At 48.4% G+C, this 7,773-nt stretch overlaps 1 long non-coding RNA gene across 1 annotated transcript; it reads right to left on the reverse strand.

Moving 5' to 3' along the window:
• Positions 1-3,839: 3,839 nt before the first annotated feature.
• Positions 3,840-5,700, reverse strand: LOC111149181. The gene is made up of 2 exons (XR_002640749.1): positions 5,424-5,700; positions 3,840-4,658 (listed from the first exon to the last, which is right to left on the reverse strand). It is a non-coding gene; the product is annotated as an uncharacterized LOC111149181 (long non-coding RNA).
• Between the last annotated feature and the right edge of the window lie 2,073 nt (positions 5,701-7,773).

The raw sequence follows: 7,773 nt of genomic DNA on the forward strand, positions 1-7,773 counted from the left end.
TTTCATTACTAAATTTTTACAACTTGATCTTTGGAGGCGCTTTGTACTGTGTAAATGAAATTTACTGGAAGTATACATAAGTAAACCATAAATTGACATCCTAATAAACCCTAAATGATTTTTTTATATTAGTTTTGATCATCTGTGTTGTTTTATGGGGTATTTGCTAATCCTTGGTATTTTAGCCACATGCTCGTGTCTCGTGATTTAAATCTAAATGAAGTTTAACTTCATTGCCATACCTCTGAAATTTTTTTAAAAAATTGACTAATGAATAGATAAGATCTACCCACGCTCGCACACCCATAAGGCACTAATAAAAATCCTGTAGGAGGCAGCGTGGTGGGGTTCCAGCTCCAGCTATATTTGCGATCTTAAGCTTTCCATCTGTATTAGTTACCAGAGGCTGCTAGGCTCTGTAACAAATTAGTACAAACGTGGTGGCTTAAAACAACAGAAATTTGTTCTCTCACAATTTTGGAGGTCAGAAATCAGATTCCCGGGGTCAAATTAAATGCACACTCTCAAGGTGGGGCTGGGGGGTGGGGGAGAGTGTATTTCTGGTGGCTGCCACCTACCCCTAGCCTGAAGCTGTATTGTTCCATAATCTTCAAGGCCAAAATCAGATCTTTCTGGTGTCTTCTCATGGCCTCCTCCCTTGAGCACAGACTCTCCTTCTGCCTCCTTCTCATAAAGGCACTTGTGGGGCGCCCGGGTGACTCAGTCAGTTAAGCATCTGACTCTCAATCTCAGCTCAGGTCTCGCTCTCAGTTTTGAGTTAGAGCCCTGCAGTTGGGCTTCACCTGGGTCTGCTGAAAAGATTAATTAAATAAAGGCACTGTGATTAGATTTCTGGCTCAGAGATTATCCAGGATAATCTTCCCATCTCAGGAACCTTGACCTAATCACACCTGGGAAGACCCTTTTCCAAATAAGCTAACACAGGTTTGAAATTAGGACCTGATTATATTTGGAAGTCATTATTCAGGTCTACTATGCCATAGGTTTTTCTCTTCTGCAAAACCTCGGCAACAGTATTGCCAACGCAACTTTCTTTTTTCTTTTTCTTTTTTGTTTTTTTAATAATTCATTTATTTGAGAGAGAGTGAGAGAGAGCATGAGCGAGAAGGTCAGAGGGAGAAGCAGACTCCCCGTGGGGCTGGGAGCCCGATGCGGGACTCGATCCTGGGACTCCAGGATCATGACTGAACTGGAGGCAGTCGCTTACCAACTGAGCCACCCAGGCGCCCCCAAAACGTTCTATAATAATGGAGATGTCCTGTATCTGTTGTCTGGTACAGTAGCTTCTAACCACAGGAGACCACTGAGCATTTGCAGCATGGCTGATGCAACCAAGGAGCTGAATTTTTTCATTTTACTCAGTTTTAAGATACTTTATTTGACACAGAGAAATCACAAGTTGGCAGAGAGAGAGGAGGAAGCAGGCTCCCCGCTGAGCAGAGAGCCCCATGCGGGCCTCGATCCCAGGACCCTGAGACCATGACCTGAGCAGAAGGCAGAGGCTTTACCCACTGAGCCACCCAGGCGCCCCTATTCAGTTTTGATTTAAACTTAAATAGACCCATGTGACGTGTGACTTGGGCATATTGGGCAGCACAGTTCTAATATCTATAGTTCTACATTCTGAACTCTGAGGCCCCTTAGGAAAAAAAAAAAAAAAAAGGTAGTGTCCTTTTTTTCTTTTTCCCCCTTATCTGGCTTAAGACTGCTTCCATCTTCCACCTGCTATTGTTTAGTCTAATGGACTTTAAACTTTTTAGCACCAAAACCCTTTCTACTGGGGGGCACCTGGGTGGCTCAGTTGGCTAAGTGGTTGCCTTCCGCTTGGGTCATGATCCCAGCTTCCTGGGATCCAGTCCCACATCGGGCCCCTTTCTCAGTGGGGAAGTTTGCTTCTCCCTCTGCCTGCCACTCCACCTGCTTCTGTTAGCTCTCTGACAAATACAGAAGATCTTTTAAAAAAAAAAAAAAAAAAAAAAAGCAACAAAAAGCTGGAAAACCAAAGTGTAAACTGGGCTGTACTGGTTGAGGTTTGGTAGTGGGAGAGGAGGGTGGGGGAGGACCAATGGCCAACCCAGGGTCTCCACCTGTTCACCCGGCCCAGGTGACTCTTTTAGGGGCAGTGGCAGTGGTTGGTGACACCACTGGTTATTCTTGGCAAGCGTGTTTGCTATTCACACCCTGAGACAGTGGCTAGCAAACAGTGGTTCCCTTGGCCCCTTATCCCTGAACCACTGTTGATGTCCTGTTTTACCAGAACTTAGGGCTGAGGCCCCAATGGAAGCTTTAGGACTCTCCATTCTTCTTTCCCTTTTCCCACTTAGCACTTGAAGTCACCTCATACAGGCCTTTTGTTCTCCCAACCACCCGGCACCCCGACACCCCTCCACCGCCATCCTCCACCTTGCTGACCAGTTCCTACACTGAGCAAGGAAGCCTCACAGGTCTTTACAATGGAGGACTCCATCAGCAGATCAGTTCCACAGTATTCATGGACTTTTGTCTGTTTTATTCACTGATGTGGTCACAAAACCTACAGCAGTACTTGGCCCATGATACGTGCTCTAGTTACTGTATAGAAATCAAAGCCAGCATTTTGGTATAGAAATACTAAACACCAGCACTGTCATTTTATTACAAGGACCATACAATATTATAGAAATGATACTTTAGTTCTACCAATAAATGACATTTACTGAGCACTCATTACTTTACCAGGTAGTTACTATGCATAGACTCACCTTTAAACTATGAGGATTAGCAAGAGACTGAACCTATGTTTAGTGTTGTGCCCCTTCTAGTGTTCTTACTGGCTGTAAGCCACTCACTTGAGTGCCATATATAATTCAACCAATATTATTGATATTAGGCTTAATTATAAATGATACTGCTCCTTGTAGTATACTCGTGATGGGCTTAGCGCTCAAATATACCAGAATCATTATGACAGGAGCTTGATTAGCCCCTGGGAATATGATAGAAATCAAGATGGGGGGGCACCTGGGTGGCTCAGTGGGTTAAGCCTCTGCCTTCTGCTCAGGTCATCTTAGGGTCCTGGGATCTAGCCCCACAACAGGCCTTCTGCTCAGCGAGGAGCCTGCTTCCCCCACTCTGTTAAATAAATAAAATCTTGGAAAAAAAAATAAAAATAAAAACAAAGAAACCAAGATGGATTTCAGTAAAGTAGGGGCAGGGCAGTCGGGTAACCACTGACTAGACTTAAGTATGACAAGGCTGTTATAGGATGCCAGAGATTTCTAGAACAAGAGCACTAATGGGAGGGCGGTGAGGGGAGAGATGACGGTGGCCACAGAGAAGTTGGTTAAGAGCAGAAAAGAGTATGGGTGTGAGGGAACATTTCTAGGTAAACATTACGGCACTCAGAGACCTGGGAGGCCAGAAGGTTATGAAATACCATCTTAGCCTGCATACAAGCAGTCATTTCTCTGCACTTTCACTTTGCTTCCCCCCAAAACCTTTACACACTTCTCTCTCGGGGCCTTTTGTTTTCACTCTGCCCGAAACGTTCTTCACCCAAATACATACAGAACCACAGCATCTCCAGATCCCAGTCCCGGTCCCCCTTGGCCAGCCCTGAGCTCACGTCCTTTACTTACAGTGCACATACATGCGGTTCCTCTCTCCCTTCCCTACTCTCCTCCCCTCTAGCAATTATGGCCTTCTCACATAGTTGTTCAATAGATGACCTGAAAAATAATCCTGAGGCTGGATTTTACTGTCATATGCAAGTGTAAATGAAGTTTAGAAGAAAAGGCTGGCACAATGTTATGAAATAAGCATTAAGAGTGACTCCAAGGTGAATATTAAATATCTTTATTGAAAACTTCAGGAAAATGAGGTATTTGCAGACATTCAGGGCTGGTCAACTAACTACTAACAACTACCTGGTCAGGGCAAACAACTAACACATACTAGGCTCTGTTCATCTGGCTACACTGTCTCATTTCTTCCCACAGGAAAACGTCCCCAGCACCTTCAAGATTTTGAGATTCTAACAATCAAGCACCACTGTATCGTTTAAATCCCCTCACAGCTCCTTATGCTCATTCATCAAAAACACCTAACATGCAGACAGATGCCCCCTTTCTGCCAAATTCTGGGTAAGTTCCATAGGTTTGATGTAATTAAATACTAAGAAGACCTTATATTCTTAACAGCTCTAACTGTGGTCTCCCCTGACCAAACCGGCCTCAGCTGTTTCAGTATTACTATGGTACCACTAGAACGTTAAATGCCAAGAGAGAGAAGTGACTTTCCAGGTGGTCACATGGCCAGAAAATTATATTAGGACCCTTGTTCAGGGCTACACACATGGTGTGTAGTACCTAACCTGTCTGTTGCTTCATCTGTAAAATGAGAGAATAGTTCCGACCTCACACAGTTGTCAGAACTAAAGGACAGTTGGAAATAAAAAAACACCTGCTATGCTGCCCGATCACCACCAGCACTGTCCTGTTGCTAACACCTGTGAAGGCTATGCTGGACACGTGGCTGCTCCAAGTGAGGAGGAATATCTGACCTCATTAGAGGCGTAAACTGCAGAATTGGTATAAGTCAATAAAAATACCAGCATTGGAAAATTCCAGCTTCCACCGCTTGTGCCTGTAGTCTTCAACCTATAAAGAAGAAAAAATTCCAAATGACCTTTCAAACAGAAAACACCTTGTGTAGACTTTTTTCCCCACCTTCAAAGATAAGCATCTCTGGAGGTATCCTCAAACTACGGTTAGGTTCAAATTCATCACTGTGCTAGGAACTGAATAAAAATATCACGAAGGAGCTCTTGGGTAGCTCAAGCATTTGCCTTGGGCTCAGGTCATGATCCCCGGGGCCTGGGATGGAGCCCTGAGTTGGGCTCCCTGCTCAGCAAGGCGTCTTCCTCTGCTCCGCCCCCGGGGGCATGCTGCTGACCTGTGCTCTCCATCGCGTGCACGTGCTCTAAGATTAATAAAATCTTAAAGTCACCAAGGTGCTTGAACCAAAAAAAAATTTCCCTCTGGTTCAGCTGTGACTCCAGACAGGATCCAAAGAGGAGTTCTACGATCTCTTCCCTGGGTTTTATGGAGACTTACTTTACCCTTCTGTGTTAGCCTCTTAAGGCACTGCGTCAGCCTTAAAAGGGCACAGGAAAGGGCCGGTTGGGTTTTCTACAGGGTTCTCTACGATGCCTGCACTCCTCTCATCTATCCCCTGGATCTCACTCTGCGCTTTCTTGAAGAGTCCGAAAACCCACCGGAAGCAGCTGCTGTGCGGGGGGAGCCCGGGAACGCGCATTCCCCCAATCCGAAGTCCACTGAACCGAACACGTGGGTGCCCCGGTCGCCACCGGCCACGTGCTCCGAGCCTGGGTCCTCGCATTTCTCTCCAGGACGCGGACCTACCTGCGCGTAGAGCTCAGCCCACGCAGCCCCGCACACGTCGGTGACAAACTCTCTGGTCCCCGGGTCGGGCCCGGCTCCCGCAGGCGTAGGCGGGCCGGCCCCGAACCCGCTACGAGGTGGCCGCGGCGGCGCCCTGGGGGAGCAAAGCGCGAGGTTGTTAGAGCGGCGGCCCCGGGCGCGGGGAAGCCTGCGGGCGGCTCCGCGCGGCGCCTGTGCCTCGCGCGGCCCCGGGACGGACTGGGCCGCCCGTCCCCCGGGCCTCGGAGGAGACTGCTCTACCCCTGCGTTCTGGCCGCCGGGAGCAGCGGAGCTCAGGGCGGGCAAAGCTCGAGGGGACGCGGAGCGAGCGTAGCCCCAGCCGGGCCCGCAGGCCGGGCGCCCTAACCGCCGCACCCGCGCACATTCACGGCTCACCTCCGCGGGACGCGGGCGGCGCAGAGACTCGCACGCTCTCGCGGCCACCAGGACTACCGCGCGGCTAGCAGGAGGCGGAGCGGCGGGCAGCCTATCCCAGGAAGCCTCCGGCCGGGGGCGGGGCGGGGCGGGGCGGGCCCGGGGCGGCTATTGGTGCCCGCGGTCCTGGGCCCGCCCAGGTCCTTCGGGCTCTTCCGCGGCTGGAGGACGAACTAGGCCTGCGCGGGGCATCTTTTTCGGAATCCGGAGTCCTGGCGCCTCCCCTGGGCGCTCGCGGTTCTGGTTCTCGCGGGCAGCGTGCCTTCCTTGGGGTCCCTCCTGGGGGAGGGAGCGGGTTCACGGTCACTCTAGGGCTGGGCCAGGACCCAGAGAGTCCCTTTCCCATGACTAGACCAGCCCGGCGTGTGTTCCGAGTCCGTCCTAATGAACCGTAAGCTCCAAGAGAAGCCGGACCGAGTCTCTTTGACCACGTTCACTCAGGGCCCCTCCTAAATCCGAGAGGACCATTGTGCATTCATCAGCCGAGCTCAGTAAGTCGACCATAAACGGCACGGGCTTGGGGAGCACCATAAACCTTCCCTAGGTGACAGTCTCAAACTTGACAAACAAGTGGAATAAAATCGGAGTATATGCGAAAATAAGAGAACTCCGATTACAGTCCTAAGAATTTGCCATCTGTTAACTGATTTAGCCTTAGAAGTATCTTTTCTCAGGCCCACATTTTAAATGGGGAAACACACACGCAGAGTAGCTTTCCGAGGTGACAGAGTAGCTAGCAAGTGGTGGATCTGGGATTTCAACCCCAAAAGTCTTATTAAAAAGTAGAGCCCCTCAAAACACTACCACACTGCCTCTCCCAGGTGTGTGGAGCCAGATGGGAAACCAATAGCATTTCCATTTGACTGTCTGATCAGGATAGGCCTTCTCTGTGTGGTTGGGGGTCAGGAGGCCCAAAGAACAGGAAAGCACTTGACCTTTTTAGGACCAAAAAGTATAAAAAGAATTTAAGGATGTAGGAGCAGAGTGGCCTGAGATGAGGCTGCACGGGGGCCAGACAATGCTGGAGGCCCTGGTAGAGTGTGTTTTTTATGCAAAGAACAATGAAAAGCTATTCAGGCAGTTTTTTTAGGAGGGAAAATGATAGGATCTGAGGTAGGGTGTGGTTTGGGAGTCATTAAGATGCCTTTGCTGAGGAGAAGAAATGGAATAAATTTTATTTTTTTAAAAGATTTTATTTATTTATTTGACACACAGAGATTGACAGCAAGAGGGAGCACAAGCAGGGAGAGCTGGAGAGGGAGAAACAGGCTTCCCACTGAGCAGGGAGTCCGATCGATGCAGGGCTTGATCCCAGGACCCTAGAATAAATTTTATTAATAAGTCCCGGCAGCCAGCCACTCCCTACTTTGTGGATATTCGTAAGATGAATGTAAAATGAGTTAGAGTGGCAGAGGGCATATCATGTTGCTGTCCCTTTAACTTATCTCAGAGTCTTCTAATCATGTCTCTAGATTTGCATCTGTTCTAGTTATAGTCCCTCTGGGTAGCAAAAAGGTATTACCTTTCCTTCAGTTATCAGTTATGGCAACGAATGTGGACAAGTTAACTGCCTGGGAAGAATTGTCAGCAAAGAGATGAACGTAGGAATTCAGCAGCCACCTATGAACGTAGGAATTCAGCAGTGACCCAGCAGGCGTGAGAGTGGTTGTGCAGTATGTCTTCCTCCCGAGCCAGGTGATAAACACTGGATGAGGTCATGGAAGAATGACAGTTAACGTTTCACTTGAACTTGGGAGAAATCCACCTCAGTCTGAGGACTTCACACCTCTGGGCAAACCACAACTGTAGTTCATTTGAAATGGTAAAAACCATTTGTTTGGGGTAGAGGAAAAATGTCTTCTCAACTATTAAAAAAAAAATTCAAATTAATACAGAG

Source organism: Enhydra lutris, unplaced genomic scaffold (assembly GCF_002288905.1).
Source record: "Enhydra lutris kenyoni isolate GAN:26980312 unplaced genomic scaffold, ASM228890v2 scaffoldscaffold21, whole genome shotgun sequence".
NCBI classification, from domain to species: Eukaryota; Metazoa; Chordata; class Mammalia; order Carnivora; family Mustelidae; genus Enhydra; species Enhydra lutris.